Consider the following 20,863-nt stretch of genomic DNA (forward strand, 5'->3'; position numbering starts at 1 on the left):
CTACTGAATGAAATTTGGTTGTTAATCATGGTTTAAGTGTTTATATATGGAGTATTTATGAACATTGCTAAGGTGGACCAATAAAGTAATTTTGTGAATGTTCTGAGCCTATGTACATTTGTGGAGATAACTTTTTCCAGGTTTTCATGAAAGCCAGTGAGACATAGAAAGTTTTTGTCTTGGGCCTCCCCTGGTGGTGCGGGCGGTTGAGCGCAGCACTATGAAGCTGTCTGCAGACCTCTCCTGTCTCGCCCGCTGCTCCCCTCAGCAGTGTACTTAAGTCAGTCTGCCTGTTCTGTTCCCCACTCTGTCTCTGGTGAGTCCTCTCACCCTCTCGCACATCTGGTCTGTACCCCAGATCTTGTATAAATAAACAAATCTTTAAAAAAAGAAAGTTTTTGTCTTGCCAAGTTCCTTCAAATAATAGATGTTGTAACCAGAGTTAGAACTCAGTTGTACTGATTTCCAAATATATTTTTATCATAAAAATTATCTGCGTTAACTACTATGTTTGTAACTGAAAGTTGACACACTGATATCATGAACAAAAGCAAGTAACCAAAGGAAAAGGATAATGAGTTGAATTATCACAAAAAAATAATTAGTGTAAAAATGTATTTCAGCTTTTTGCTTATTTGATATAGCTTATACCTTCTTGCCATCCTTTAATGAAAATTCAATGTTTCTCAAAATGGTAAGATTCAATGACAGGACAAAATATCAATAAATATAATTGTTTTTTCCATATCAAATACTAATTAACATTAAATGCATTTTCTAGGTATAATATGTTCTATGCTTATATTATACTGTCTTCAAATTCTGTACTCCTCTCTCCTAGAGTTTTCATTAAATAAATTACACAAACTTTGGAAGTTTTGTCTCCTGCCACTTTCATTCTAAGTCAGACAATAATTACTGTTCTAATTGTTTCTCATCCACCTCTTAGGTGAAGCTTCAGTTGGATAATGATGACTATATTAAACTACAATGGAATTATTTGACATTGCCATATTAACATCTTTATTTAGCTCCTTGGTATTGGTGAAAATAATGCAATATTCTAATGAGGGTTTTCTTTCCAGAAGTAAAGCACAGTGTTCCCAAGGGGTTGTTTAAAATCAGTGTTTTTTCTTAGTTGAACCTATAAAAAGAAAACATTTTGAAATGAATCAGGTGAAATAAATTGCACCTGCCACTTCAACCATGTACTATCCAGTCTCTTTGGAATGAACAACATAACCCACAGAGAATGGGAATAGGAGCAAACATAGATGAAAGATTGTGTTCAGTGACAAAGATGGGACCAATATAGTCTTTCTTCTATCAAATATGCTGTTTACTGGTCTTAGGGAGATTTGGCTAAGTCCACACATTTACAGTCTCACTCTACCTGATGTAATTTCTTAAAGAATTTATTTAAGGAGAACTCTTGATTAGAGATTCATGGATTGTATTGTTTTTGTTTGCTTTGCTTAAAGTTCCTCTCCCAACAAATACAGATTCCTCAAATGGATATTTTAACCCCTCGTTATTCATACACATCACTGGAGAAAATTTCTCTGTTGATAGGTGAAGGCAGATGCATCATATGAATGATTAAGTGGAAGGGATCCCAGAAAAGAGGTAAAAGAGCTAAGACAATAAAGCTGATAAAGCTGTAGAAATAATGTGTCACCTTTCCAAGTTATTGTGTATTGAAATTTGACCTCTGTATATTGGGTGGTGAGCAATTATGCACCACTACTAATAACCCCTCTTCCTTCACATGTTATTGCCCAGATGCCACCTGATATGAATCTTCCTCCAGGACCTCCCTCATCTCCATAGTTTGTTGGAGGTGGAGCTTGGCTATAAACCAAATGAGGAGGATCTGTGGCCTGGGGTGGATATGGCAATGAGTGGCTTGCTGGTGTTTGGGAAGGCCAGTGAGGGGGTGGTGCATAATGTTGTTGTGGAGGCATAGTATGAAGAAGGTGCAATACCACTGTTTGACCCTGATATTCAGGATGATGGGAGCAGTTGCTGGGCAGGAGGTTTGGTTGTCTAGCACCAAGTCATCCTGAACAGGGACAGTTATTAAATTGCTGTGTTTCCTTATTGAACGAAATACAAAAGCTCTCCTGTATGACTAATGAGGTGGAGGAGAAGCCATGGACATTCTGCTGGAGGAACACAAATTACCTTCTCTCGGTGACCACAGTGTTCATGTGGCACATGTTACAAAGTAGATGGTGACATAATAATGTGCTACTTTGGCAGAATATGGCTTAAACGGTGTTTGTCTAGTGGCATTGCAAATCATTAGGGATGTCAGTTGTTCTTGGGACAATAGGGGGATAAACATTTTCAACTGAAGCATGGATAAGAGGTTTTCCAGCTCTCATAGTCTGGTGGTTGAATGAACCTGTAAGTCTCTCTGAACACCCTTGAACAATACTACACGTGAAGAGAGAATCTCGTGTACACTGCTCGATTCGCAGCACAGGATCACTATAGCCACTCCATTTTTCATGTAAAATAGCAGTCATTGCAAAATAAATGCTTGCCCAGAATCATCCCTCCTAAGATTTTAATAGGCGTTCCACATTTGTCACAGAAATGAACTGACGCATCGTAATTTTTCAACTAAGGTGTTTATTTGAATGTCCAAAAATAGGTGTGCAGGAAATCATCGATAATTTCCAAACAGTTTACCCCCTTTACAGTCATTTTTTTTTTTTTTCATACAGATTCTTCCTCATCACCAGGTGGAGCCTTTGCAGGCATCCTGCTTATAGCACTTGGAGTTTGAGGTGCAGCTTTGGCTTTGTTCCCTTGTTTGGAAATGAGTTTTATAGGAATTTAGTTTTGAACATCAAGGTCACCCAATGATCCAGAACTACTAGTGACTTGTAACTTATTGTCAGTGTGATCTATGCTTCTGCTCACAGGTCAATCTGCTGATTTTTCTTATTTCCTTCCTTCAGCTTAATTTGTTCTCTTTAATTTTTGAGGTGTAAAAGTTAGAATTTTGAGACTTTTTCGTTAAAGTAGGCGTTTATCACAAAAACTCAGCACAGTTCTGCTGCATACCATAAGTGTTAGTATGTTGCAATTCCCTCTTCATTCCCTTCAAGATATGTTTTTTTCTTCCTACTTATTTCATTTTTGACCCATTGGTTATTCAGAAACATGTTGTCTTACATATATTTGTGAATTTTTCAGTTTTCCTATTATTTTAATTTAATAATATGTGGTTAGAAAATATATTAAAATGGCAGCAATCTTCTTAAGTTTACCTTGTTTTGTGAACAGATAAATGATCTATCCTGCAGAATATTCTGTGTACACTTGAGAAAGATGTTCATTCTGCTGCTCTCAGATGGAAGGTTCTGTATGCAACTTTTAAACTCACTTGGTCTAAAATATACTTCAAGCTCAGTGTTTTCTTATTTAATTCTTATTTAATTCTTTTAATGATCTATCTGGGGCATATTAAAGTCCGTTACTATTATTGTATTATCTACCTCTCCCTTCAGATCTGTTAGCATTCACTTAAATATTTAGCTCTTCTGATATTGGATACCTATATACTTACCATTGTTATAACCTGTTGATGAAGTGACCCTTTTTTATTATATAATATTTCTCTTGTTAGCGTTTTTAAGTCTATTTTTGTCTGATTAAAGTATAACTATTCCTCGAATAAAGTATAGCCATTCCTACTTTCTTTTGCTTTTCATTTGCATAGACTGAGTGTTCTTAAAGCTGAAGTGAGTCACTTGTAGGAAGCACACTGCTGGGCTTGATTTTTTTTTTTTTTTCCGTTCAGCCTCTCATGTGTTTTGAATGGAGAGTCATCCTTTTGCATTAAAGTAATTATTGATAGGTGAGGACATTCTAATGTTATTTGCTAATTTTATCTGACAGTTTTCTATTTCTTCTGCTCCCTATTTCCTCTTTTCTGTTTACCTTCCTGAATTTGTGTCTTTATTTAATGGTATGTTTTGACTACTTTCTCTTTATCTTTCATGTATCTTACAAGAGATTTTTCCTTTGTGGTCTCCATGACCACAGTATAAGAGTATCATGAGTTTGGCTATATACTTACCTTTTTTCAGTGTGTTTCACATATTTTTATAAAATTTCATGGTATTAACTAGTATTTCATTTCATTTCAAAGTACTCTTTTCAGAATTTATTATAAGGCAGGCACAGTGGCTATGAATTCCCTCAACTTTTGTTTGAATAAGAGAGTCTTCTTTACTTTATTTCTGAAAGACAACTTTTCTGGGTAAACTATTCTTTTAGTCGGCAGTCATTTCCTTGCAGCATTTTTTAAAAGATTCATTTATTTATGCATAGAAGGACTGAGGTGTAGGCCAGAGGTGTCGGGGTGAGAGGATTCACCAGAGACAGAGCAGGGGCCAGAACAGGGAGATCTACTGAAACACTATGTTGAAGGGAGTAGCGGGTGAGAGGAGAGGTCTGCTACACCATATGTGGGTTAGCATCCAGGCCAGGGATTGAACTCAGGTCTCAGAGTTTAAGCTCTGAGACTTAAACCCTAGGCCACTAGGGAGACTTCTTGCAGCATTTTGAATGTATCGATTCATTCTTGTCTAGCGTGCAAGGTGCCTTCTGAGATCAATTAAATAGGCTTCTGGGAGTTGATTTGTATGTGAAGAATTGTGTTTTGTTTTGTTTTGTTTTTTTCTTGCTGCTTTTCATATTTTATCTGTCTTTAATTTTTGAGCAATTTTAGAATATGTCTTGGAGAAGAAGCTTTTGAGTTAAAATTTAGGGGGACCCTCAGAACTTCACAAACTTGATTCTCCATATCTCTCCCCAAATTTAGGAGGTTCACAGGCATTGTTTCTTTTTATTCTTCCTTTATTATTTCTTATTTTATTGCAGTAACATAATACAATATTTCAGGGGGATGATTTAAATTAACCTGTGTATTTACTACATTAAGTTCACTATGAAGAGTCAAATTTTATCCACCATCATACAATTGTACCCTTTTATCCAATCTACCCACTCTCTTTCCACCTTCTTTTTAGGTAGTCACTAGTTGATTTTATTGTCTATGTATTACATAGGAGTAAAATCATATACTGTTGATCTTTCTTTCTTCTTTAAAGATTTATTTTTATTTATACAAGATCTGGGGTACAGGCCAGAGTCGCGGGAGGGTGAGAGGATTCACCAGAGACAGAGCGGTTTGCAGAACAGGCAGACGACAGAAATAAACTGATGAGGGGAGCAGCGGGCAAGACAAGAGAGGTCTGCCTGGCCATGTGGGATTCTCCCTGGCTGGCCAGTAATCAAACGGGCGCCGCGGAGGCTGCAGACAGCTTCACAGCACTGCGCTCAACCCGCTGTGCATCTGGGGAGGCCCTATGTGTGTTGATCTTTCTTGATCTCAATTGTTTCACTAAACATAATTCCCTCAAGGTTCATCTGTGTGATCACAAATGGAAGGGGTTCATCTTTCTTATTATTGAGTAGTATTCTAAGGTGCATTTTACTACATCTTTTTTTGGTCCATTTGTCTTTTGATTGACAGATTGTTTTTAGTTCTTCAGTCATTATTTATTTAAAGAAACTCTGTTACTTTTCTCCTCTCTTTTCCTTCTAGGATTCCAACTGTGGATGCATAGATTGTTTTTTTTTTTTAAAGGTATCACATTGTTCATGTAGGCTTCCTTCACGCATTCATTTCTCTTTGTTTTCCTTTAACTAAATGATTTCAAGTGACATGTATTCTTTTAAGATTCTTTTCTTTCTGTTTGATCTTTGGTCAATGCTATCAGTTGCATTTTTCATTCCATTCTGTTTAACTCTAAAATTTCTGTTTTAGTTCTTTTTTTAATGATTTCTATCACTCTGTTAAACTTCTCATTTTATTTTTATATTGTTTTCCTGCTTTCATTGAATTGTCATTTTGTGTTATCTTGCTTATTTAAGACAACTATGTTGAATTCTCTAGTTAGTAAAGTGCACATCTCTATTTCTTTGGGGTCATTTACAAGAAAATTGTATTGCTTTACTTCTGTCAAATTTCCTTGATTTTCCATTTTGCCTGAAATCTTGCACTGCTGTGTACACAGTTGAAGTATTCATCTATTCTTTAGTCTTGACTGATTGTTTTGGGAGTGAAAAGCCTTACCTCAACCCTGTTATCAGCTCTCAATGGTAAGATCTCTTTCTATGGATAAATATGCTCCACATATCTTTTTGTCTCTTGAGGGTAGGGAAACTATTAGGCTTATATTTCTTAAGCTTTCTCTGAAACGCTGAGCACTGAGAGACTTCCATTTGCTTTCCCTAAGGTACTATCAAATGCTATCAATTAGTGTGTTTGCTCGCAGACTTCAGAGTTGTTCTGGCTTTCTGTTCATGCTCACTGCTTTCAAGAGGATGCATGTGGTGATGTCCATTGGGTTGGGGTTATTTGTTGTGACATGGAATTTTGGGAATGTCCAGGAGCCATTTGGGGAAACATACAGGGTGGGGATACATCCCCAGCAGCCCATGGATGTGCATAATGATGAGGTCTATAAAGTGAATAGTTGGATTTCTGTTCCTTTCCTACTTCCGAGAGTTCTGGCCGGTGTTCTCCCAGCCACTTCTCCACTCTCAACTCACAGAGCACACCTCAGTATTCAGGATGGGGTGAGAAAGAAGTAGGTTTCATCCTAATGAGTCTATTACATGTTAGTATGAAAAATGTATTTTTACAATTTCCTCTAATATGGGATATACTAGTTCCCTATGCATCATAGGACATTATAACAAACTCAGAGGCATTAAACAAACCACCCTTAGTTATGTCATGGTTGCTGTGATAAGGAGCCCAGGACTCACTTAACTGAGTTCTGTGTTTTTTTTTTTTTTTTTAATTTTTTTAAGATTTTATTTATTTATTTATACAAGCACTGGGTACAGTCAGAAGCATGGGAGGGTGAGAAAATTCACCAGAGCCAGAGCAGGGAACAGAACAGACAGAGTGACAAACTACACTGCTGAGGGGAGCAGAGGGCGCGGCAGGAGAGGTCTGCGCACCATGTGGGACCCTCGCCGGCGGCAAGGGCTCCAACGCTCACTGCAGAGGCTGCGGGCAGCTTTGCAGTCCAGCTCAACCGCTGCGCCACCGGGGAGACTCTGAGTTCTGTGCTTTTTATAGCATGCTTAATATATTATGCTTCAAATTATTATACTCATTCACTACTGTGGTTTTGAAATTTATCTGTGCATTGTCTTATTATCCTTTGTTCTCTTTTATATGTTTTTAAATACCTCAAAAATATTTTAAGAACTCAAGAAAAGGAGATGAATAAAGAGATACAAAATAACCAAACAGAATGTGAATCTAGAAAAAATATCTGAGACTTAGTTCTGAGTTTATTGCAATTCCTTATGTAAAAACCTCTGTGTCTGGTTTGTTTTCCTGGAAACAGATCAATGGGCTCACTGCAGATATAATCCCACCTCATACCATCCCTTTAATTACTACCCTGAAGCTAAATGCGTCTAGGTGATCTGGTACATTTCTAAAATGGAAAATGTTTTTTCAGTTATCCTCCAGTTTATCACCTTCCTGAATCTGGAAATGCAATAGTCCCCCCCAGGAGTTCTTTAATTTCTCTAACACATTTTCTCTCTCTAATACAACCACCTATTGCCAAGGCAGAGATTGAAAAGCTGGACTTCAGTGTTTAATAATATAAGACAATGAAAGGTAGTAATAATGTTAATGGATGAAGGAAATTAGGTTCAGGAAGCCATAGGGTTGACATTAAGGGTTTCAAGAGTAGTTCCTACACAGTTAAGTATACATCAGTTATAAGAATATGTCCACAATAGAACCAGGAAAGCAATTCAACTGCTTGTTTCTGTTGTCTGGGAGACATATTTCACATCTTGTTTTATGATATGACAAAAGATGACTTTGAGGTATCTTGGAGTTACCTATACTTCCTCCAGGTACTATCCTGCTTAAAGGTTATTAATATTAATAAAAGTTATTAGAAAATATCAGCACCAGAGACCACAGTTTCTGAACTCGTTTGTTACAAAGGGGAATTGATTAAATGTTTTAGGCAAAATTCAGCTTTGATGAAGCAGGTAGATAAATAACTTTGTTAGTAGTATACAAATCTGTATAAATATATAAAATTGGGTTTTTAAAACAAATATCTAAAAGATATGACTTTTTGACCATTTACATTTTAGTTTTGGGTATTACATATAATACCTAATATAATAAACTTGAAATGTTCCACCTAAATGGAAAATTAGGATTACAGTTTCATGCCCCTGAAGGGAGACAGTGTTATTGAGATATAATAGTCATCTCAACTGGGGATGATATGCTCCCCAGAAGCCACTTGGCAATTTAGCAAAATGTAGAGACATATTTTGATTGCCAGAACTTGGAGAGGAACTTGTGCTATTGGTATCTTGTGAATAGAGATCAGGGATTCTGCTAAACCTCCTATAATGTACAAGGCACTCAGCTCTCCTCACTCACTCATATCCCCAAAGTTCAAACAGCCTAAAGTATCAAGTGTTGGGGATATGAAAATGTGCTGCTGAACATAGTGGTGGCTAGACCAAGGTAGGAGATGATGCAAAAGAAAGCATCCATCACCTTCATATGGAAGGCAAGTAAAAATGAAAATCTACCATTATCATCTTACTTTAGATTGCTGAAGAGTTGTCCTTTCCTTGGGGCCATCAAGAGCCCTTTTATAAAGCTGTGGCTTAGACAACGTTGAGGGTCATTTGGCATCACAGCCTTGGTGAAGTTACCCCTAACCTAAATACATCACAATAATTTAACCGACCATCTTTTAGAACCGATCATCTTAGCTTTCAGTGTCATTTTTCTTTACCAACTGAGTTCTAAATGCCTAACTAGCACAAATATAAAAAGTAATATTTCAAATATAAATACTTTAAAAATAGGGAACAGTAATTTATAGTCACCTTCTATTTTGTGAAAGCAATTACCATTAATTTATATGGGAGAAAAAAAAAAAAAAAACTAGAGTGCTCTCAGATCCAAAAAGTAACTTACTAAATCATTCAAATAGAAAAGTTATCTTTTTGTGGAGGATAGTGGAGGAAAACTATAGAGCCACTAGGAGCTTGGGGAAATCGGCAAAATTAATAGAGATGCAGAAAATAAATTTTTCTCACCTTGGACTGGAACTTCATCAAATCACACTTTTCAGTGAGCACCCTTTATTCATTTACTGGTTCCTGCTTTCTCTTTGACATCCATGCCAAAAGAACCTTAATAACACACTAAATATTTTCCTCCAAGAACAACTATGACATTCAAAAACCTCTAAGGATTTATATCTATTATAGTAAGAAAGATAGGGCTATAAAATGATTAAATAGTTTATGATAATTAAGTAATTATCATAAAATTTGGATAGTGGAAATCTCCAGGGAGAAGAAAATGATTGGGGTTGGAATGGAATACAGGAGAGACTGTGGTGGTCACAGCAGCTCTTTAATCTCTATCCCTTCTTCTCTTTCTTTTTCCCTTCTCAACCACTTTCTTCCTTTTCTTCTTCATTTTAAATGGGGAATTATGTTTTTGGATTTCAGAATAAAAAAGGCTTAAAACAAACAAAAAATTACAAACCAAAGGAAGAAAGACTTTCAAGAATAAAATAATTACAAGAAAAGGCATCAGTCCAATACAAGGATTATGAAAGCTATATAGAATGGGAAGGATTTTTTTTTAAAGATTTATTTATTTTTTTATACAAGCACTGGGTACAGTCAGAAGTGTGGGAGGGTGAGACAATTCACCAGAGCCAGAGCGGGGAACAGAAAAGGCAGACCAACGAAATACACTGCTGAGGCGAGTAGCGGGCGTGGCAGGAGAGGTCTGCGTGCCCAGCGCTGCAGAGGCTGTGGGCAGCTTCGCAGCCCAGCACTCAACTGCTGTGCCCCCAGGGGAGGCCTGGGAAGGATTATTTTTAAAGATAATTGAATGAGACTGAAATTTATTGAGATCTACCTAAATTGTTCTCTCCCATATACAGTATGTATATTGTTCTTCTATCGAGCAGTTATTATTCTTATATCCTTTTTTTATTCTTATATCCTTACTTTGCATGAAGATGAGGAAAATTAAAAATCCCAATGTGAGAAAAAGTTGTGTTTTGATGCTCATCTGTACAATATAGACAATTTCAGAAAACATCAACACAAGATGAGGCCAAGGGAACTCTGTGATCCTGATGAATTATGTGGTGATCATGGATGAATCCATGAATGAGCAACCAGACTACTTTGTAATCATGTCTGAACACACACACATACCCACAAATGTTCATATTGTGAAAATCAAGAGATAACCAAACACCCCCTTTTCTGGTTAACAAATGACTGCTATTTGCTTACCAATTACAATTTTGGTTTCAACCTGCTCTTCTTTCTTTCTAGGTAAGAATTATTATGGCAATCAATAGTGCATTTAACCATATTTCACCATATCATACAACCCAGAGCAAAGTCTTGCTTCCTTAAACTCTCTTTAAGACTAACTAACACAGCCCCAAGTCTGATTATGGATTTTCTAACACTATGAATCATTTGCAATTAAAGAAGTTTTGTGTTCTATTTGGAGGGGAGAGACGAGCATAAGAGTGCAGGTTTGGAGGTAGAGATAAAGGAACTGTAAGCATGAGAGACTTCCTATATTGCCAAGAATTGTCACTTCCTAAATCTTCTCCAACCTCTGTGATTTGCTTCCTTGTACTGAGGCAAACATGTTATGTTTAATATCCTTAGAGCATACAGCAGCTTTAATATCTAAGAAAATTCAGTGACTCCATTTCAATAGGCTTGGTAATGAATTTAAAATTTATAGCTTAATGATATATTTTTTGCTTTTGCTTAGGGTACAGTGACGATTTACAGAAGTCAAATGTGCTCACAGTTAATGTAATGCTGTTTGTAGTTACATAGAAAGTAGCTTTCCTTTTTTTCTATCCTCATTTATTAGCTCTGAAAATCTTCTGAATATGAATTTGTAATCCTTTGTTTATAGACACATGCCGAGTGCTTAAGGTCTCCCACCAGTCCATTGATGCATCAGATCACTGTAATAAGGGGGAGTAATGAGAATGAACATGATGAAATAAATGCAAGCCTAAAATGATTAAAGAAAAGCATGGAGAATGAAAGGTGTGATGGCCTCAGCTAAAGGTTTCTCATGCTTTGAACTCTCTGCATTTCATTGTGCTGATACACTTCTGAAGTTAAAGCCAAGAAACAATTTGAGAACACCTTAAAAGGTGTAGCTTAATTCATGTAAATGAGAGAAATGTGGAAAAGGAACCAAGATGATAAGAGAAAAATTGGAAGGAGGAGAAAGATGACTGATTTATTATTTTTATAGTGGTAACCTAGCTGTTCCTGACGTGGTGTTTTTGTTGTACCCTTGAAGAAGTGGATTCTATGTTGTCTCTCCTTGAAATTGTGATGGTTCAAATGCAGTTTCAGTGAATGTGATGTCATGTGACTTCTGATGTCATAATGGAAAAGGCCTTGTAGCTTTTGCTGATTTATCTTGGAACAGTCACTCTTGGAGCTTTCAACAACCAGCTAAAAAACCTGAGTATAATGAGGAAGCCTAGAGGAAAGGCTCTAAGGAGAGACATCAGAGAGACAGAATGTGCTGCTGTTTGCATCCAAGCTGTTTCAGTCCATGCTCTGGAAAGGGAAGGACGACTTCAGACTGAGTCTTATTGGATTGCCAATGTCAGAGAGACTCACTCTGAACATCCTGCTGAGTCTAGTCAATTCCCAGATTTGTGAGGAAAAAGAAACAAAAATCCTTATTTTGCACCAGTGTTACAGAGTAGTTTGTTGCACAGATATAGTTTAACTTGAATGTAAGGTGTGCTGAGTGTCCATCCACAAAGCCCATCTTTGGGACAAATGGGGGTCAAATAAACTTGTCTACTACATCTCTTCCCACCTTTCCTTGGAAAAACTGCTTCTGAAAATAGGACCATATTATTTACAAATTAATTTCAAGAAAATTTTCAATAATTAACATTTTCCACTTTTATAATTTAGGCAAAATAGTAAAAGTAAGTAAATAAGCTATTACCTATTGATAATAGCTATTGTTATATTTATAAATATAATATAAATAATATGTATAGCTATATAATGTGTTATATTTATAATGTATATAATATAAATAAGTATATAAATAAGTATTTGGTATTTTCACAGCTATTATGTTTATTCCATAATAATTGAGGAACTAATAGCTTCATACTAGGAGCTAGCAAAGTTTTTCTGTTAAGGGCAAGATAATTATATTAATTAGATTAATTTAGGTTTGGGGGACTATACTGTTTCTTTTGCAACTACTCAATTATGTTGTTATAAGGTAAAAACAGCCATAGAAAATATATAATGACTATACATGACTGTGTTCCAATAACACTATATATACACACACACAAGTATGTGCATGTGTATACACACACACACACACACACAACTGGTGGGCCAGATTTATCCTGTCAACTATATGTTTCCAAACCTTGGTTTAGACAAAAATTATTGCTAAAAGTATTTTAAATAAGTATTTTTGGTATTTTATAATTAACAAACTAATTTAATAAACAATATCCTCTAGGGTTTTTCTTAGAATATTTTAGCCCCTAGCCATGTAATTAGAGACCAAAACCTATTCTATATTTCTAATGTTGTTGAAGAGGCTTTCAAGTGACGTGACATAATTTTTAATTGTTTACAAGGAAGCACAATGTGAACACATTAATAATGGTAACAGTATCTAATATTTATTTATTATTTATTTATGCATATAAGAACTGGGAGTGAGAGGATTCACCAGAGAGAGAGTGGGGAAATTGACTGAAATACACTGCTGAGGGGAGCAGCAGGCGAGATAGGAGAGGTCTGCTGTGCCATGTAGGTCAGCTCTCTGGCCAGGGATCAAACTCATGCTGTAGTGGCTGTGCACCGCTTCATAGAGCTGCGACTTAACCCCTTGAGCCACCAGGGAGGCCCACTATCTAATATTTATTGAGCACTCAGTATATCCTAGGGAACCTTCTAAATATTTTACTCATTGTAGTAGTTAGTACTTTCTAAGATGATCCCCAATGCCTCCCAACTGCTAGTATTCATAGCTTTGTATGATATCTTCCTTTTTTTGTGTAGACTAGACTTAGTGACCTGATTTCTAACAAATGGCATATAGCACAAATCATGAGATATCACTTCCATGATTAGGATATAAAAGACTATGATGTCCATCTTGCTAGCAGATTCTCTATTGTTCTGGCTTTCATGAAATCAGCTACTATGTGGAAGAGTCCCACATGGCAAGGAATTGAGGTCAGCCTCCACATGATAGACAAAGAAGTACTAACCAAAACCCACAAGGAACTGAATTCTACAACAACCATATAATTCTGGAAGAAAATCCTGCCCCAATTGAATCTTTATTATAGACTTGCAAGAAATCACAAAGCTGGGCCTCTCCGGTGGCACAGCGGTTGAGCGCTGGGTTGCAAAGTTGCCCGCAGCCTCTGCAGTGCCAGTTTGATCCCTGGTCACTGGGCGAGCGTCCCACATGGCGCGCAGACGGCTCCTGCCGCCCGCTGCTCCCCTCAGCAGTGTATTGTTAGTCCACCTGTTCTGTTTCCTGCTCTGGCTCTGGTGAATTCTCTCACCCTCCAGCGCTTCTGACTGTACACAGCGCGTGTATAAATAAATAAATAAATAAATAAATAAATAAATAAAAATAAATAAATCTTTAAAAGACAATAGAAATCACAAAGCTGAGGACACAGTTAAGACATGTTTGGATTCCTGACCTACAAAAAGATGTGAGATAATAAATTTGTATTGTTTTAAGCCAGCAAGTTCTTTGGTAATTATTAAGCCAACAATAGATCACTAATATGTCTGTATTTCATGCCATTAATCTCAATTATTCCCTTTTGCTCTGCCATTAGAAAAGATTGAGAATTGGTACATTATAATGTAACTTATCACAATTTTTGAGGGAAAATGCTGTTTTGACATAGCTCAATTTTTAGGGAAATAAAGAATAAAAAAGTAAAATGTAAGCACATTATAATCAAGGTATCTAAATGTATCATGCACTTCCTGTATTAGACCTCAAGATTAATATTTTATGCATTGAGTTCCTGAATCAATGTCTTAGTTATCAGAATTTTCCCAAGTTATTCATATCATGGCTTATTTCTAGATGATGTAATCTTACCTTTATATCATTCCTTGAAATTCTGCAGTGCAGGCACTTTTAGCACAAAGTTAAATTAAAAGATATAATCAACAGTACAATCCCTATACAATGGTCCAAATTATTTTTTAAGATTTATTTATTTATACAAGACTGGGGTACAGGCCAGAGACACGGTAGGGTGAGAGAACTCACCAGAGACAGAGCAGGGAGCAGAACAGGCAGATGACAGAAATACACTGCTGAGGGGAGCAGCGGTCATGACAGGAGAGGTCTGCCATATGGGAATCTTCCTGGCTGGCCAGAAACCGAACAGGCGCTGCAGAGGCTACGGACAGTTTCACAGCACTGGGCTCAACCCGTTGTTGCATGGGGGAGGTCCTGGTCCAGATTTTAATTCTGTAGTGTGTTACAGACAATGAGAACTAATGTGCAACTTTGGTCTGAAAACCCTGTTCCCTAAATGGCACCATGTACAATCTAAACCTTGAAATACACTTTCTTTTGAGTTTAACATTCTCGTAGTTCTGCTGGAGCTTCACTCCAAGGTGGTTGCATATACATCTTCACAGCTCTACAGTGGATGACACTTCCTGGGGTAAAATATATTTATTACTTCACAAAGTCCAGCCCTTACTCAAACTATGCATCAAAGAAAGTGCTGGAACAGTAAATCCTCCCTGATTAATTCTAGGTAAATGTTTATCTTTCTCTTTCATTCTAGAAATCCATTTTTTATGTAGCCAACTCTTCCTGATTCCTTTTATACAATTAGGTTTGTATTTTGGAAAGCAATCCAGCCCCACAAATAAATGGACCTCTGTAAACTGTGTTATGGTTACTTATATCTTTGCTATTTTGAGCTCAGTCTACTTGCAGGGATCATTTTTGTTGGGTGATATTAGCTTTATATTGTATCAAAACCTTTGTATAATAAAAGTTATATGAAGAAACTAAAATACATTTTTTTTACTATAAAAATGACAGTACCATGTGGATTTGAATAAATGAGTATTTTCATTCCACTGGAATGAAAAACTGACAAATTATCTACTGCCCACCAGGATCAGATCCTGACCAAAAATATTTAAAGAATAGCTGAAAGTCATCCAACAAGTATTAGAAGAAGAGCTTGTTCTTCCGCAAAACAATGATGACTGAAAAGGATCTTAAGTTGGTCATTTCATGCCACATATAAAAAAAGAGGCAATTTAATCTAGGGATAGACTCTAGATTAGCTAATTCTGGGTAAGATTTCTACCTCAACTACAGAATATCTGTGTTATCAAACAGGAATTTAAGTTCTCTAAATCTTGGTTTCCTTTTTCTGCAATAAAAAATTAAAACATATATCCAGGGATAACTCAACTTCAGGATTGTTGTGAGGGTTGTATATAACAATGTATAAAACATTAAACACATTATTATACAACGTGGTTAATAAATGGTATAACGTTGCCCCAATCTCCAAAAGTGAGCCTTCTGTGTAAATTTTTACTTTCTGTATACTGGAGATGTCAGTGAATATCCAATTAACTAGTCAACTGACATTATATTTTTCTAAAATAGCAGATACGTGGTGACAGTCATTTGTGAAGCAATGAAAGAAGCAATTAAGAATGAATTGTTTCCTCCCTTCCACCATAACTCCAGCCCTGAACACTCACATATAGTTGCACCACAAAGGTGCAAGAATCAAAAACACATATTTTTTCTTATTAGTTATAGCATATGTAGAATTATAACCTTAACACAGATTTAGAATTTCTGAAGAAAGGTGATTTTGAATCTAGAATTCTAAATCCAGATTAAAAATATTCTATTGAATGTTCTAATAAATATATATTTTTAAGACAGAAGATTTCTGAATATTGAGGTATTGCTGTATTGGAGGGAATGGGGGAATGCATAGTGGGGAATAAAGGAAATTAGACTAGTCTAGAGCTTTGATGCTATCTTTAAAAAATTAAAAAATCTTAAGAATGCTTTAAGAAAAATGTTAATATGGCCTTGTCACTCATTCCTTCTCCTTTATGGAAGAGGCAGAACAAATGACCAAGACACTTCCTTGCAAATGTGCTAATTAGCTTGGCTAAGGGTCCCTATACAAATGTAAATATCATTTGCTAGGAGAAAGATACCTAGGAGTCCTTTTCCTGTAAGTTTCCTAGCCTGATAGACCTTGTTTGACTCTAATCATTACTGTACATATACCTGGGATTATAAATTTATGAAACATAGCTAAATAATTGATAGGAGGAGTATTGAAATGGAAATGGTTCTTTCATAAACATTTCTCTATGTTGCTCAAGATATGTCTATTAATATGAAAACATCCTAATATACAAGGGGTATTTTTTGAAGCTTACATATGAAAATTTAGAATTCTTATGGGAAAATGATGTTTTGATCATTCCTGACACTCACCTATATCCTTTTTATAATTACCAAAGTTTTGTGTTGACTAAAAACTAAGATCTAATTTTCTTTTTTATTTTTTTCCCCCAAGGGCAGACACTTTATTTTGGCCTTCAGCCCCTGTAACCAAGTGGGTCCCCGGAATCTGAGTTAAGGCAAGGGGGGTGGCAGACAGGAGGGAAAGGGACGTGTAGACAGCTCTGCAGCTCGTCACGGAGACGAGAACCTGCCGCCAAACAAAATGTTGTTGGTTTTGTGGTGCCTGATGAATAAAAGGAAGGGGTGGTCCGCGCAGAATCTGGGTTCCATTTTGCAGCACCGGGAGTTCCTGACCATGGCCGTGGCGGCGGCCTCCTCGGTGCCCTCCTCATTCACCTTGACAAAGCAATTGTGTCCAACCTTGGACACCGGCACGTTCTTCTTATACGACATTCCAGAAAAGTCTTGCTTGAACATTCCAAAACCATCTGTCATTCCTAAACTCTGAAGAACAGACTCCAGGTCATAACTCTCTTCCAGCTTTAGTCGAGGAAGGAAGACTTGAACTTTAATCCTTGGTCATCTTCTCGGGATCTGTCCAGTCTCTCAACTTCTCATAGGTAAGTGCTTTTTCCACCTCATGGAGACCGGCGTCGTCATCCGGGAGCAGGATGACCATGCTCAGCTACTGCGTAGGGCAGTTCCAGGACCTGAGTGTGCACCTCGTCCACATACCCCAGGTTAAACTGCGCTTGCTTGAACATCATCTGCACTGTCTTTTGCTCCTCGTTGGTTTTAAAGGGCATTCCCCTGGTGTCCTTGCTGTCAAATTGCTGGTTCCACTTTCCTTTGAAATAAATAGCATTTACGAGCACCAGCTTAGTCAGGGGGTCGACAGTCCCAGCGCCCAGGATCTCCGAAATCTTACCTGTAAAGAATACGAGAAAAGTTTATGGTCTCTGTCTACTGGGCCACCCAGTCGTTGATGCATTTCCTGCAGCCCTCGGCGTCCTCAGCAAAGGGCAGCTCCTCGAGCTCCGCATGGTAGAACTCAAGGCAGGAGTCCTTGAAAGCAGGAAGGAAATCACAGGTCTTTTCTCCAGAGTCTGTTGGCGGTCGTGAGCACATACTGAGCGTCAGCTTTGTTAACTTCTGCGAGAAGAGACTGAAAGCCCCCGTGAACATCTGCGCCTTCATCCAAGCAAAGGGCCTGGGACATCTGGGTGGCAGTGTTGCCTTTGGCCCCCATGAAGACCATGGCCAAGGCAGAGGAGATGCTCAGAGGTGAGAAAACGTTTCTTGAGTGGTTCTCTTCCCCCAACATGTTAAGTAAGTTTATGGCAAAAGTGCCATTTGCTTCACAGAGGTTATCCATGAGGAAAGGCCTGGAGTTTGCACCTTTGCTCCTGCTGCTGCTGTTCCAGCCGGGTGGGTGGTTGTTGTCTGGTCTCTTTGATTTCGGGCAAGGCTTCCGGCTGGTGATTCAGAACTGAGGTTGCCTAAGATCTAATTTTCACACAAGTACTTTTTGTAAGCTCAACCCTTCAATTTGAGAGAGATTTAAATCAAACAACCAAAGATGAAAATTTATAAATACAGAAAAATCAATGGATATATAAGGATGGTATAGCAATAATAATATATTAATTGCATAGTAAGTTTTTAAAGATCTATTAATTCATGCATACAAGAACTGGGGCCACAGTAAATGTTACATGTTAATATGGCCTTGTCACTCATTTCTTCTCCTTTATGGAAGAGGCAGAACAAATGACCAAGACACTTCCTTGTAAATTTGCTAATTAGTTTGGCTAAGTGTCCCTATACAAATGTAAATGTAAAATACAAATTTGTAAAATACACATTTTATAAAGTGGGTAGACACAATTTAGTTGCTTGGCAAAATAAAAGCTAACAGAATAATATAAGTTTACAAAGCTAAAAAATGAGGGAACATAAAATAATAGTAATTAGCTTATTTGGGAAAGAGACGAATATTCAACAAAGTTAGAATAGTCAAAGTTTATCTATCATAGCAGGGGTAAACAGGGAAAAATAAAATTGATAATCAAATGATAGAAATATAAGCATATAGATAGACAGAGATACACAATAAATAAGTAGCTGTATTTATAACTGTCTATAAACCATTTGATAAATTTTGCACATGTATTATCATGCCTAAGCATATATGTATGCCAACTTATACATATATGCATGCATAACATATACATAAATGTGTGCATACCTGTCTCTTATCTCTCTCCCTCTGTCCAACTTTCTCTCAAATTAGAAAAAGAAAGAAAAGAGTCTTGAAAGTGAAAAGAAAACAAGTCTCAAATTTTTATCCTGAAGAACCTAACACTAAAATGTAATAATTTGTAAAAATGCTGGAGCAGAATTTTGACAATTAGCTTAGTTGCAAAAATGTTTGTGAAATTCTGCTAATTAATCTATAGTCACGCTTTATATCCAAAAAAGGAACTTATTATAACTGAATTCTCACATAGGTCAGAAAACAGAAAATGTATGTGAATTTCACTTAAAAATCAAGGAAATAATAATAGTCAGTTGGGTATATACACATTTTTTCATGAATTTTATGGTGCTAAAATATATCCCAGTAAATAGTTAATTTTGGAAACACTGAGTAAAGAGAGTCTGGATTTGGAGAACTGTGGACCAAATGGGCTACCTATATATATGCCTGTCATGGAGATGACAGAGATGAAGGGAAAAAATACAGTAGCATTAGTAATTTTCAAATCTCTACTTACATCGTATTTGCTAATATTCCATTAACCAAAGTAAGTCACCTGATCAAAACCACAGTCAAGTAGTGATAAAGAACACTTGACCCAGGCAGAAGGCACCAACGGGTCATATGACAAACACTGTGGATAAAAGGATGGTGAAGAATTGAGTTCAATGGAGAAAGCTCTTACATATCTTACAGCCATTGCATACAAGGGATACCACTGAATATTTATTGTTAAATTTTCTTATAATACACTTGTTCTTCTACAGGTTTAAGAATTACCTCTGTCTGTACCATCCCCCCTAAAATAATGTATGCTAAACAGACAAATTAGAAAGTGAGGGAACACTAAGTAAGATAAAACACAAAGACATATTTAATTTCTAATCCACTGAATAAATAGGCAGAAAAGCTTATATTTGGGACAAGTAAGTCAGCATTTGGCTCTTGCCAACTTGGGAGTGATAACTAATCTGTGTTTATAGAGAAACTGTTAAAATTATCCCATTTTAAGTGACATGTTCTTGTTTCATTAAGATTGGAAGAAAGTCACCTGGCCTAAGTCTATTTCACTGTAAGCAAAATCAGACAAGTATCTCTAAAAGCTTCTTAAATAAGACTCATAGAATGGTGTCCTGGGAGGTAGGTGGACAGATTCAGGAGGTGCATAGGAGACAAAAAGACAGAAATGGCTAAAATTGATAACATAAATAAAGTTAAGTGTGGAATGGATCATGAATTTCCTTACCTTATTGAGAGAAGAAAATGGAGATGGAAAAGAAGATGGAAAAATTCAGTCCTGAAAGAATCAATTGCCCTAGCCAAGTCAAAGATTGCATAACAGATGGAAAGACTATAGATTGGGGGTTGAATTATCAATAGTTCTGAAAGAAAATCTTCAATAGTTCTCTTATGGGAGAGTATAACAATCCTCACGTAATAAAAGGGGGATTAACCAAGGAGCAGAATAACTGTTCATGTTAAATGGCAAGTATTTGAAGAGAGACAAGATTATTAACTGCAGATTTTGATCTAGTAAACAAAAAATTCAATGCCAATAGCAATTGGGTTTGCTAATTACCTTAAAAGTTAAAATTTGCTTCAATGGTTATGTAAGATTCAGAATTAAAAAAAAAAAAGACAGTAAAGAAGATTTACTGTCTTCTAAATAAGTCTTAGTGAGTCTGGATCTGGAAGCACACGCATTAAGCTTTTATCAAAAAATACTCGGACACAGTGGAAGAATGATGACTGAGCCTAGGTTTTGTCAGAAGTGATTTAAGTTTGGTTTAAAATTGTGATTTAAATTGATTTGGCTTAAATAAAATCCACCCTAGATTCTGCTGCTTATACTTGAAACCTTACATAAGAATTCTTGTATAATAGGTAGAAATACCAAGCATTAACAGATGTAACCAGGAAACAAAGAGCTATAA

General features: G+C 36.6%; 2 pseudogenes; both read right to left on the bottom strand.

Moving 5' to 3' along the window:
• Positions 1–1,733: 1,733 nt before the first annotated feature.
• Positions 1,734–8,782, bottom strand: LOC129144654 (E3 ubiquitin-protein ligase Hakai-like; annotated as a pseudogene).
• Positions 8,783–16,900: 8,118 nt separating this feature from the next.
• LOC119259874 (serpin B8-like) lies at positions 16,901–18,044 on the bottom strand (annotated as a pseudogene).
• Positions 18,045–20,863: the final 2,819 nt, after the last annotated feature.

The sequence above is a fragment of the Talpa occidentalis genome, unplaced genomic scaffold, assembly GCF_014898055.3.
Source record: "Talpa occidentalis isolate TD23 unplaced genomic scaffold, MPIMG_talOcc4v2.1 talOcc4.5, whole genome shotgun sequence".
Lineage (NCBI taxonomy): Eukaryota > Metazoa > Chordata > Mammalia > Eulipotyphla > Talpidae > Talpa > Talpa occidentalis.